Genomic DNA, 12,313 nt, shown 5'->3' on the forward strand with positions numbered 1-12,313 from the left:
GCGTAAGATAATAGCACCACATATGTCAGGTATTAGCATACAAAGGAAAGGTGTGATAGAGAGATGCACACAGATTTATGATGATGATGATGATGATGATGATGATAATGATGATGATGATGATGATGAAACTGTCAGAGATCCATTTCCCCTCAAGTGTGTTCTTGACCCTCCCTTAACCTTCCCAAATGCTCTACATTCACACTCGTGCTCGCCTTAACGATCCTCTCCATCACACGCCGCTCATTTATAACACATCATAAACACACACACAGACACAATGGAGCTGAAAAGAATGAAGTAAGATTAAGGTCCAAACCTTACAGGATGCTAGCAATCAAATCTCACTGAGTCTGCTAGAACTGAACAAAGGGATTAGCAGAGCCAGGAACTAGCAATACTAGCTGACCAAATGTGAGCTAACTAGCTAATAAAAGTTGCACATAAAAAACATTAGCCATGTTAGTGGGAAACCAGCTGCCGGAATTCTGTTTCGTGACTCTGCTAAAGTTCCTATATTTATCTACCATTTCGTGTATGGCTGCCAGTCAGACAGGAAGTCCATGCTGTCTGAGGCCATGCTGCTGAGTTGGGGAATGGCGCAGTCCACTGTCTTCAAGCTCAGGACCACTGCCTGGGTTCTCTGCTCGTCGCCACTGATCCACGAGTCATCCACATGCTACAGAATATACACACAAACACACAACTCTAATTACTGCAAATCCGAGTAATACACAATATTAATCATGTGGCATTGAGTGGGCCTAATATCCTAATGAGCAGAATATTTTAATAAGGCTGCCAAGTCTCCGCCCATCTCTAGAGACTCAACACTACAGCAGAATCAGGACTCATAAACCCGACATTAAACATAATTCTGAAAGAGAAATGGCACACACACACAAGCACTTACACACACATGCAAACATGTACACACACATGCACGCACCGTGAGTTTGGTGATAAGACAGATGGGTTTGTGAGAGTCGATGAATCCAAGGCCGAAAACCCTCATGGTGTCACAGCAGAACACTCGAATATCACACATTCCACCATTCTTTATATCAGTCGGCTCCATGTGCTGGTCTACACACACACACACACACACACACACACACACACACAAACACAAACACACACACAATGATCACTCATTATTTTCCTACTCATCCACAAAATCTGTCAGGAGCTGAACATTTTTATTAAAGCGTTCTTTACAGGATCTTTAGACGGCAACTGAAGAACCCTTAATTCAAATGTGAAAAAAAAACACTTAATGAGAAACAAGAAGAAGAAGACGTAGATGATTCATGCCTGTTAAAGCATTTCATCATCTCCAGTCATTATGTTTGAATAAAATTATACAGTCCAACAAAAAAGTGCTTTAAAACATCAATTCAATTCAATTCATTTTTATTTGTATTGAACGTTTAACAATGAACATTGTCTCAGAGCAGCTTTACACAGATAATGTGGTGATTAAAATAAATATGTTCTTTGTAAGTAAGTTTGTCCTGATGAACAAGCCACTGTGGCAAGGAAAAACTCCCTGAGATGGCATAAGGAAGAAACCTTAAGAGGAACCAGACTCAAGAGGAAACCTCATACTCATCTGGGTTGCACCAAATGTCCATTTATAGCAGATATACGATGATGCGGGGTACAGTGATGATGATCAGAAGCAAACTGCACTCCTGAGTCAGTGCAGCAGACTGCCGACACCAACTACAGTCAATCCATCCTCAAAGCACCTGTTCTCTGAATTTCATGGAACCACCCAAGGTATTGATGAGAAACCCCCCAGCTGCACAGAGGGCCTCCAGTTAAAGAGAACACTATCCAGAGGCAGGCATGACAAGTGGAAGATCCATGAGGGAAGAAGGGCAGGATCAGTGGTCACTGAACCTCAGGAGCATGTTTAACTCAACCGAAGAGAGAGAGAGAGAGAGAGAGAGAGAGAGAGAGAGAGAAAGGGTGACAGGAAGAGAAGGATATGGATTATTATCTGTCCTTATTGTTGTATGAAAGTTAATGTCACTGTGCAGTTTGGCAAGACTCGCTATGGCAGCATAACTAAAAGGGAGAACCAGAAGGTAACACAGACATGAGGATCTCTGGGATAAGAGATGACCCACCACACCACCGTCAACAAACCAGAGTGAGCGTGTGAATGTGAGGGACGACAGCATACAAATATCCCAGTTCACCAAACACTCTATATCCATGCTCCCTCCAGATCTGAGCCTTTACCTAAGAAAAATCTACTGATAAAAACTTGACTAAATAAATAGTTTTCAACCTCGACTTGAACACTGAGACTGTGTCTGAGTCCCGAACACTGATTGGAAGGCTGTTCCATAACTGTGGGGCTTTATAAGAGAAAGATCTGCCTCCTGCTGGAGTCTTCATTATTTGAGGAACCAACAGATAGCCAGCACCTTTTGATCTAAGTAGGCGTGGAGGATCATACTGGTACAGAAGTTCACTCAGATACTGCGGTCGACCGTTAAGTGCTTTTATCGTCAGTAGTAGTATTTTATAATCAATGTGAGATGATTGGGAGCCAGTGTAGACTGATTAAAACAGGGTGATGTGGTCATATTTCCTAGATCTAGTGAGGACTCTTGCTGCTGCATTCTGAACTAACTGGAAGCTTATTTATGCACTTAAACACCCAGACAGTAAAGCGTTACAGTAGTCTAATCTAGAAGTAACAAAAGCATGAACTAGTTTTTCTGCATCCTGTAACGACATCATATTTCTAATTTTAGCAATATTTCTAAGGTGAAAGAAGGAGATCCTGGTGATATTATTCACGTGAGACTCAAAGGAAAGACTGGTCAATAATCACACCAAGGTCTTTGACAGCCGTACATGCTGAAACAGAAACACCATCCAGAGATGCTACGTAAACGGAAAGTTTACTTCTAGCTGCATGTGGTCCTAGTAAAAGTACTTCCGTCTTATCTGAGTTGAGCAGAAGAAAGTTATTAAGCATCCACTGTCTAATGTCCTTTACACACTTCTCAACATTGTTAAGCTGATCTCTCATCTGGCTTTGCTGAAATATACAGCTGTGTGTCATCAGCATAGCAATGGAAGCGAATCCCATGTTTATGAATAATTTCACCAAGAGGCAGCATATATAAAGAAAAGCAGTGGGCCTAAGACAGATCCTTGAGGAACACCAAACTTTACCTCATAGAGTGTGGAGAACTCACCATTTACATCAACAAACTGATAGCGATCAGTCAAATAAGACCTGAGCCAAGAGAGCTGTTCCTTTATTCCAACAACGTTCTCAAGTCTAGCAAGCAGTATAGTATGATCAATGGTGTCAAAAGCTGCACTAAGGTCGAGCAAAACAAGTAAGAGACAAAACCCTGATCAGACCAATAACAGTCATTTCCAACCTTAACTAGCCCATCTCTGTGTTATGATGACAAACCTGACTGATAATTTCTAACCCTAACCTCAGTAAATGAGAGCAGAACTGCTGTGCCTACAACCCTAGAATCTTAGATAAAGATTTGATACCCTAGTTGACAGCTGACATGGGTCAAGACAGGCTAATGAGGGCCTGTTGATAACTGCCTAAATTTAGGTACAAACCAGTGCTAATGGAACCCTATTTTTAAAACAAGTTCAACCCTCTGAATGATCTGTTTGAGGAAACCCTAGGCTATAACCCTAAATGCAGGTGATGATTTTGACGAGGCCCTAAAAAATGTAACTAACCCTGAATAAGTAAAACTTTGTAATTGATTGTCTGCTATAATGACACTGCTGTCTACAGGGTTATTTATAAATAACTAATCCCTAACTTGCCTGAACAACTATCCTATTAAAAAGTTCATGAAATCATTACTACCTATTGATGGTGCATGTAACAGTGCTATTCCCCTATGTTGCTGCAGTACAGAATAAAAAACTAGGATTATGCTTGTTATTTTCTATGAGGGTGGAGAAATATGCTGATCTAGCAGCACTAAGAGATTTTCTAACCTCAAGATTCTCCTTCCATGCTATTTGAAATACTGTTAATTTTGTTTAACGCCATTTACGCTAATTTTCAAGTGGTCTAACCTGCTGTATGACCACTGTGCTAATTTTTCTCCCTGATCATTTTGGTCTTAAGGGAGGCTCCATCCTCTAGAGTGTTACGGAACATTGATTCTAGGTATTCAGTGGCCCAGTCAAGCTCTGCGGGGTCAGATGTAGATCTATCTAATATCGTAATTTCGGAAGATTATTGATAAAACTCTGCTGTAGCTAACTAACATGCTTAACACTAACGTGATGAGGTAGAAATGCAATGACTGAAGCAGATTTGAAAAGAGATGAGGTAATGGTCTGACATAGCTTTAGACTGTGGAATTATAATTAAATGTTTTATTTTTAATCCAAATGTTAATAACAAATCAAGAGTGTTTCTCCACCATGAGCGGGTCCTAAAACATTTTGCTTAACTCCTACTGAATCTGAATGGACACAACTGCTGCTCTTAAGGAGTCTTCCTGATTATTAAAATTAATATTAAAGTCACCAACAATTAATGCTTTGTCTAAAGAAGTAGCTAAATTTGTGATGAAATCTGCAAATTCTATGAGAAAATCAGAGTCGGGACCCTGGGGGTCTATAAATAATAATTAGTGGAATTGACTGACTGGACCTACTTTTGGACACTGAATATTTTATGTTGGTGTAAAGAACTTCAAATGTTTTACATTAGTGATTAGTCTTTTATGTGACTCTATTATTATAAAAAGCACCTCCTCTGCCATTTAGATGGGGCTGCTGTATGCAACTATACCCAGGAGGACTCGCTTCATTTAATGCTACATATTTATTCTGTTTAATCCACGGTTGTGTCAAACACATTATTTTAAACTCCTGGTCGGTAATAATTTGGTTTATAGTCAGTGCTTTTTTGGACACATACCAACTCTCGTACATGTGCATACATGTTTGCCCGATCTGTGCACCAATATTTGTTTTTGCATTTCAGGGGGAGCTACAGAGCCCTATTGCCACGCCTATGTTCCAGTCTTTGACCGGTCCTAATGGCAGACGACTTTGACGTCTGTGCCAAATTTCACAATATTGCATGTATGGGACCTCTAATGGCCATTTGTTGAAAGAAAAAAAAAAAAAAGAAAATAATAATTTAAAGAAAATTAGGGTCAGATTCTGGTGCAGGCCATTCTGGCCTGCTCCTCGGTGCTCGGGCCCTAATAAAAGCACTGCGTAACATGCACACCATCAATAGGTAGTAATGATTATATGAACTTTTTTAATAATAAAATTGAAAACATCAGGCAAGAAATCCAGACGGTTAATATAAATCCAATTTATTTTATAAGTAACCCTGTAGACACCAGTGTAATTATAGCAGACAATCAACTACAAAGCTTCACTCCTATTCATTAAAATGACAATCTCATTAATTTACTCATCAAAACCATCGAACTGCCTTCTCGATCCCTTGCCTACAAGTTTCTTTAAACAGATAACTCCAGAGGTAATTGAACCTGTTTTAAAAATAATAAACTCTTCCATTAGCACTGGTTATGTACCTAAATCCTTCAAACTGGCAGTTATCCACCCCCTTATTAAGAAACCTGACCTTGACCCATGTCAGCTGTCCAACTACAGACCAATATCAAATCTCCCCTTTATATCCAAAATTTTAGAAAAGGTTGTAGCACAGCAGTTCTGCTCACACCTACTTATGAATAACATTTTTGAAATGTATCAGTCAGGATTTCGGCCTCATCATAGCACAGAGACGGCGCTAGTTAAGGTGGTAAATGACCTGTTATTGGCCTCTGATCAGGCTTTTGTCTCCTTCCTTGTTTTGCTCGACCTTAGTGCAGCTTTTGACACCATTGATCACACTATACTACTTGCAAGACTTGAGAAGGTTGTTGGAATAAAGGGAACAGCTCTCTCTTGGCTCAGGTCTTATTTGACTGATCGCTATCAGTTTGTTGATGTAAATGGTGAGTTCTCCACACTCTATGAGGTAAAGTTTGGTGTTCCTCAAGGATCTGTCTTAGGCCCACTGCTTTTCTCTTTATATATGCTGCCTCTTGGTGAAATCATTCATAAACATGGGATTCGCTTCCATTGCTATGCTGATGACACACAGCTGTATATTTCAGCAAAGCCAGATGAGCGAGATCAGCTTAACAATGTTGAGAAGTGTGTAAAGGACTTTAGACAGTGGATGCTTAATAACTTTCTTCTGCTCAACTCAGATAAGATGGAAGTACTTTTACTAGGACCACATGCAGCTAGAAGTAAACTTTCCGATTACGTAGCATCTCTGGATGGTGTTTCTGTTTCAGCATGTACGGCTGTCAAAGACCTTGGTGTGATTATTGACCCGAGTCTTTCCTTTGAGTCTCACGTGAATAATATCACCAGGATCGCCTTCTTTCTGCACAGTGACATTAACTTTCATACACCAATAGGGACACTTAATAATCCATATCCTTCTCTTCCTGTCACCCTCTTCTCTCTCTCTCTCTCTCTCTCTCTCTCTTTTCTCATGCTCCTGAGGCTCCAGTGACCACTGTTCCTGCCCCTCTCCCCTCCGTGGATCTTCACACTTCTGTGCAGCTTGGGACGGTCTCTCATCAACACCTTGGGTGGTTCCATGTAATTCCGGAGTAGAACGGGTGCTTTGAGGATGGATTGGACTGTAGTTAATGTCAACAGTCTGCTACACTGACTCAGGAATACAGTTTGCTTCTGATCATCATCACTGTACCCAGCAACATTGTATGTCTGCTTCAAATTGACATTTGGTGCAACCCAGATGAGGATGGGTTCCCTCTTGAGTCTGGTTCCTCTCAAGGTTTCTTTCTTATGCCATCTCGGGGAGTTTTTCCTTGCCACAGTTGCTCATCAGGGACAAACATACTTACAAAAGAACATATTTACGTTTAATCACCACATTATCTGTGTAAAGCTGCTTTGAGACAATGTTCATTGTTAAAAGCGCTATACAAATAAAAATGAATTGAATTGAATTGAATCAGGGACAAACTTACTTACAAAGAACATATTTACTTTTAATGACCACATTATCTGTGTACAGCTGCTTTGAGACAATGTTCATTGTTAAAAGCGCTATACAAATAAAATGAATTTAATTGAACTGAATTGAAGGTTGCCAATCCCTGCTCTAGAACTATCTTTTTACAGTCTTTTACTGCCTGAATTTATAACAGCTTTCCTTTGATTGTTTAGGGAACAGCTGCTGCACATCTGTAAAGGCCTCGAAAATACTGCTTGCTAAAATAATTCTGCAATAGTTTTATTTAGTTTAGAATAACAGCTTTCTCTATACAACCTTTAAATTGTAACAGTACTTTTAATGTTCTGTTCTGGTTAGTGTGAACGTCACACATTAACGCCGAGCAGCGTTTTATTTCAGCTCAAAAACATTCACATTAGCAATCATCGAAAAGAAGACACCCTAAAATCCTGTACCATCTGCCGCATCCCCGGTGATGGAGCCAAGCGCTGATCGGAGCCGGTTTATGGATGTGAGACATCAGCATGAGAAGAGGACTGTAATTAAGAGGCGTGTTTGGAGCTGAAAAGAGGAAGAGGTGCTGATGAGGAGAACAGGGAGAACATCTGATCCTCTGGCAGCATTTGATCGCTCCTGCCGTCTCGAGTGCCAGCTGTGAGAAGTCGTCCTGTCCCGCTTTAATTAAAACTACTCCAGGCTCCGGGCTTGGGCTGGAAGACGAGATCAGGGTAAATACGCGTTAAACGTCCTGAGGAGACGATTTCACCATTCTGTCTTTCATTCTTAAACAACAGCTGGCCACACTTCCACAGTGGGTGTGGTCTAATATGCAAATAAACACCTAATTCACAGCTGTCTGTCTGAAGCTCTGGCTTAAAGGTTACTCAAGAAAAGAATCAGGAATTAGCCATCATGAATCACACTTGGTTAGCTTTCTCTCACTCGCTAGGTTAGCATTCTCTCATTGCTAGGTTAGCTTTCGCGTTAGCATTCTCTCACTTGCTAAGTTAGCTTTCTCTAACTCGCTAGGTTAGAGTTGTCTCACTCATTAGGTTAGCTTTCTCTCACTTGCTAGATTAGCTTTCTCATTAGCATTCTCTTACTCGCTTGGTTAGTTTTCTCGTTAGCTATCTCTTACTCTCTAGGTTAGCATTCTCCCACTCGTTAGGTTAGCTTTCTCTCACTTGCTTGGTTATTTAAGTTTTGCCATCTTGTAAAGAAGCTGCAAAGCATTGTGAGTAATATCCAGTGCACAGCAATATTTTACCTTAGACGTCACACCCTAGTTGGTACAGAGTAGAGAGATTAGAAAATATGTCCGCACAAATTGGGACACATCTCAGGGACTCCATCAGTTCACTCCTCAGGTGCACATGATTATAATTAAATGCATCAGTGCGCTGCACTGCCGTTTGTGTAAGGAACACTTACCGATGGCAAGGCTGCAGTCGTAATGGCTGTGTCCTGAATCACACTGACACCCCCACTCACACAGCACCCTTTCCCGTTACACAGATCAGGATATCGCAGCACCATCTCCACCTCCAACCCCGTCCTTAGACATACCCGCTGAAGTCGCACAGCCTTCCAGCCACCTCCTCTCACATTTGTTTTCCTAGAAAGGACAGACGCTCCCTGTGCCACACTCCAGGACATCATTATTCTACAGATCCAGGATACACAGATCCACTGCATCCTCCATCCTTTGGCCCACAAGTTCCCTACACGCCGAGCCCATGGTGGAGTTCAGTAGCAGCGAGTGACTGACATTAGACCACCAGGAGTCAGCCCGGAAGCACCCGGGAATGTGGCATCAGCAGAGGAGAGGTGAGCTTATGAAAAGAAGTACGGAAAACGCTTCATGTCCACATTGATGAGACACTGGACAGAATGAATGGAGTGCACACTTTGTCTTCACTTCCTACCTGAAGGGTACAAGGAAACTGAGTTTTAGTTATACACAGAAAACAAAAAAAAAAAAATTTAAAACTGCAAATCCAAAAAAGTTGGAACACTGTAAAAATTTTAATAAACACAGAAAAAGAAACAAAGAAGAAGAATATGATACAGAAACGCCTTCATCCTCTCTGGGCCAAAGTTAATTTATAATGTACTAAGGCAAAGTGGAAAACTGTTCTGTGGTCAGATAAATCGACATTTCAATTACTTTTCTAAACAATGGACACCATGTGCCTGTGGAATGGGCAGCTTGCACATCTTGAAAGGCTCCATCAATGCTGAAGGCTATATACAGGTTTTAGAGCATGAAATGCTTCCATCCAAAAAAACATCTTTTTCAGGGCCTTGCATGTTGGAGCAAGACAATGCTAACTGCATACTGCATCTATCACAATAACAAGACTTCGTAGTAGAAGAGTTCAGTTGTTGCACTGGCCTACTTGCGGTCCAGACCTTTCACCATTTCAAAACATTTATCATGAATTGAAAAACACAAAAAAGGAGATGCAGAACTGTTGGGCAGCTACAATCCTGTATCAGACACACATGGGACATCAACTTCAGCAATTGGTCTTCTCAGTTCCCAGATGTATATGGACAGAAGATGTGATGCTACACAGTGCGAAACATGGACCTGTAACAACTCTTTTAAACATGTTGCAGCCATTAAATTAAATAAAGACCTAATTTTTCCTTAAAATGGTTTATATTCTCAGTTTAAACATTCAATATGTTTTTTATTTTTATTTTGAATAAAAATTTGGCTCATAAGATTTGCATTCTGTTTTTATTTAGATTTTACACAGCGTCCCAAGTTTTTTGTAATTGCGGTTGTACAGAACAAACCTGTCTCTACTTCTACACACCAAACATTTTTCACAGAAAACTGCTAAAAGTGTCCACTACAGGAATTTTAACACGAACTTCACCAGTATAAGAAGTTCATTCGGATCCTAGCTGAGTGAACATTGACCCCTGGGCATACTCGTCTGTGGCGTCTCTGAAGGGGAAGAGTGAGGTGAAGTCGAAGTGATCATCAGAGAGACAGGGTGAGAAGATGTCCAGGTTTCTGTAGGCACAGTATCTGCTTCGATCATGGTGTTGCTCAGCAGGTGGTGCTGTGTCGAACAGACTCTCATCTGTAGCCAGTCTGATAAACACAACACTATGAAAAGAGGAATAAAAGTGACACAACGCCATGCAAATGAGCTAACGGTGAAGCTTAGGTTAGGAGGAGATAAGAACACAAATCTGAATTTTAATGGCTGCCTTTTCCCCCTCAGTGCCGCATCGCCTGCAGCTTTCAATAAAAGGGTTGAGATAAAAATATGACCTCATACCGTGTAGAATAGAAATGTTATAATACAGGGCTCTGCATTTCAATCAATTTTATTATTAACATTATTCTACATTCAAATATACAATTATTCTGCCTTTACTAGTGTGTGTGAACTATCTTTACAGATAGCGAACAGTCTCCAATAAAGAACTAGGAAGCGTCTTGCTCATTTAGTGTGTTTTACTGGAAAGACTGTAAAACTGTAACATACAGAAACCAAGAGAATGCACGTTACAATCTCAATAGGGTGAATAGACAATGCAATTATAAAATAAGTAGTTTAGAAATAACTAAAAGACTCAAAAAACCGATCTCATTAGCGAGCGATTAGCACCATGCTAATATACATAGAAAATGCCATAGAGAAGCTAATGGTAATAGCGCCACATATTTTCTTACAAATTAGAAATAGAAAACATGCTAAAATTACTAAAATTGGTATCTAATGTAAGCTAAGATCACTATCAAACAAATACTTACAGACAGATATGTTTAGGAGCCAAAATATTAGTTTAAAGACTTTAACACTCTGCTAATGACTTGCTGTAGGAATGTTAAGAGAATACCTGAACTACGGTGGCTCTGCATGGACAAATCACAAGAAACTCAAAAACACAATTAACTCTTCCCACAAGGGGCCAGTACAACAATATTAAATACATTTACATTTAAACACTAATGCTGTTCGACTCAACCAGCCATCAATCATTGATTTGTTCTGATTGGCTAAGAGCAATACACAGTGTTCTGATTGGCTGAGAGCAGTACACAGTGTTCTGATTGGCTAAGAGCGGTACAGTGTGTTCTGATTGGCTGAGAGCGGTACACAGTGTTCTGAGCAGATCTACTTTTTGGTATATTTTTGTGCAGATAAGTTTCAGGTAAAAATAAATTGTAATCTCTGCTAGATGAATATTTTCTTCCTCTTGTTTGTTATCTTTTACAAATGTTTTAAATAAACCCTGACAGCTTCAACTTCTTTACCTGAAGGGGGAAGTTGAAGCGTCTCAAAAAGCAAATGATCTCCACTTTCTCACACTATAAGCCAGCTGGGAGTGCAGGACGGTACAGGTAGTGTCAAGCAACCTTCAGTAAAACAGTATTGGATCGGGACCTAAAAACTGTGAAGGCTGATGTGAAGGCTGATGTGAAGGCCATGAAAGGTCTTCAAAATCGCTTTTTGGTCTCATTAAATCGTTGCTTACACTCCCTAACTCCAGGCATGTTTGAAGAGATCCAGGTTACTGTGGTGATACAGGGTTCCATCAGGACCCTGGAAGTCATTGTGAATATGTTTGTAGAAGTTTGCACACAGACCTCGGGTGTGGCCAAAGTCTCCCCAGTTGCACACTCCTGCTCGCACAAACGCCCCTGAGACAAATACACTGTCTGTGTGAGAGAGTCACGTTATGGAGATAATGGGAATGAAATGCTCGACGAATGTGACTCAGACCCATGATCAGTTTTTACTGAGATTACAGAGAACGTTCATCTCATAAGGTCTGAGCTCAGATTTAACAAATGGACGACTTCATTCTTAAGTGCTTGATTGACAGCAGGGGACGTGTCTTTTGCAATTGTCCGTCGCACATGTCGAAGGTCACAAGATCGTTGTCCTTTCGCTCCACCAGGCCAAAGGTGCTGGACGCCGGATAGTGCCAACTCTCACAATCCCTATGAAACCCCTGTACCTCGAACACTCGACTCGAGCTCGAGTAGAGGACAAACGCCCCTCTGTGCTGATTCTCAAAATGCTTGAAAGAGGGAGACACGGGCAAAACTATTACAGCAATAATAATAATTAGACATTACATTATTACTGTGTGTGTGTGTGTGTGTGTGTGTGTGTGTGTGTGTATATTACGTTGGAGAATTGTACACCTGCCATCCAAGGTGAGAATGTGACGATCAGCGAGAGAGTGACAGTTGCTAGTGGGACTGAAGTATTGGGGGTGTACATATAGTTGAGG

The 12,313-nt window shown here is 40.7% G+C and overlaps 1 long non-coding RNA gene across 4 annotated transcripts; it reads right to left on the minus strand.

Annotated features, from left to right (window-relative positions):
* Window positions 1-7,361: 7,361 nt before the first annotated feature.
* Window positions 7,362-11,017, minus strand: LOC124379767. Of its 4 annotated transcripts, none has more exons than XR_006924517.1 (4): window positions 10,910-11,017; window positions 9,934-10,169; window positions 8,477-8,970; window positions 7,362-7,755 (listed from the first exon to the last, which is right to left on the minus strand). It is a non-coding gene; the product is annotated as an uncharacterized LOC124379767 (long non-coding RNA). The 4 variants fall into 4 exon arrangements; XR_006924516.1 differs by having other exon boundaries at window positions 10,824-10,913; XR_006924519.1 differs by having other exon boundaries at window positions 9,871-10,169; window positions 10,824-10,913.
* Window positions 11,018-12,313: the final 1,296 nt, after the last annotated feature.

Source organism: Silurus meridionalis, chromosome 26, assembly GCF_014805685.1.
Source record: "Silurus meridionalis isolate SWU-2019-XX chromosome 26, ASM1480568v1, whole genome shotgun sequence".
Lineage (NCBI taxonomy): Eukaryota > Metazoa > Chordata > Actinopteri > Siluriformes > Siluridae > Silurus > Silurus meridionalis.